The sequence below is a fragment of the Orycteropus afer genome, unplaced genomic scaffold, assembly GCF_000298275.1.
Source record: "Orycteropus afer afer isolate SDZICR_OR568_19922 unplaced genomic scaffold, OryAfe1.0 scaffold00035, whole genome shotgun sequence".
NCBI classification, from domain to species: Eukaryota; Metazoa; Chordata; class Mammalia; order Tubulidentata; family Orycteropodidae; genus Orycteropus; species Orycteropus afer.
Window position 1 is genome coordinate 11,449,600 of NW_006921622.1, and position 911 is coordinate 11,450,510.

Here is a 911-nt window from a genome sequence, read left to right on the forward strand (position 1 = left end):
GCGCTCGGCCCGCTCTGCTCGCTCCTCCCGCTCGGCCCGGCTGGGCGGGAGGCAGCGCTCAGCTCGCGCCCGGCTTGGATCCCCGCGCCGCCGCGGCTCCACGATCAGCTCGCGGCTGGACCAGGCGCGCCGCGAGCGGCTTCCGCGTTGGGCGCAGGCGTCATGACGCAAGGGGCGGGCGGGCAGCAGCGGCGCTGCCGGGAGGGGCGCGGGGCGCGGCCGAGACCGTTAGGCTGCGCCCTCCGCCTCCGGCTGCCGCTGCGGCTCTGGCTCCAGCTCTGGACGGCCGGTGCAGCCCAGTTAGGGCAGGCGAACGCCGGCGGCTGCTTACTGGCCCCCTGAGCAGGCCGCAGGCGGGCGAGCAGCGCGGGGAGTGAGGACCTCAGCAAGGCAACCCTCAGCTCCCCAAGGAGATCAGAGGACAGGGTGGGGAGAGTGGCGAGGAGAGGAGCCTTAGAAGAGGTCAGGGTCAGCAAGAAAGGAAGTGCAGGGAGCCCCTGCTTACCTCCCGATGCCAACAGCCAGGAGAGCCACGGAAGCCTGAAATGCCGTATGACAAGAGCTTCCCTAGCACCGAGAGAAAGGACATTGGCACACTGCCGGTGGGCAAGGTGACCCTGAAATGAACTTCTTAATCTTTTTGTGCCTTTAACCTCAGGCCCTTCGGATCCTGGACTTCATTCGGAAAAGAGACTCGTCATTCCTCCTTTCTCCAGACAGGACACTGGACTTCCCACCGAGAGCCCCTAGTTTGGCCGGGAAAATCATCCCAAGCATGCCTGCCTTCTGCTTCAAAGCACCATGAGTTTCCTTGCCTTCCTCCTTTTTTCCCAGTCCACTCACCTTCTTCTAGAAAAATCTGTTCATTTCCTTTATCCAGATACACTAAATTCAGCCCTTCTTATTCTGGG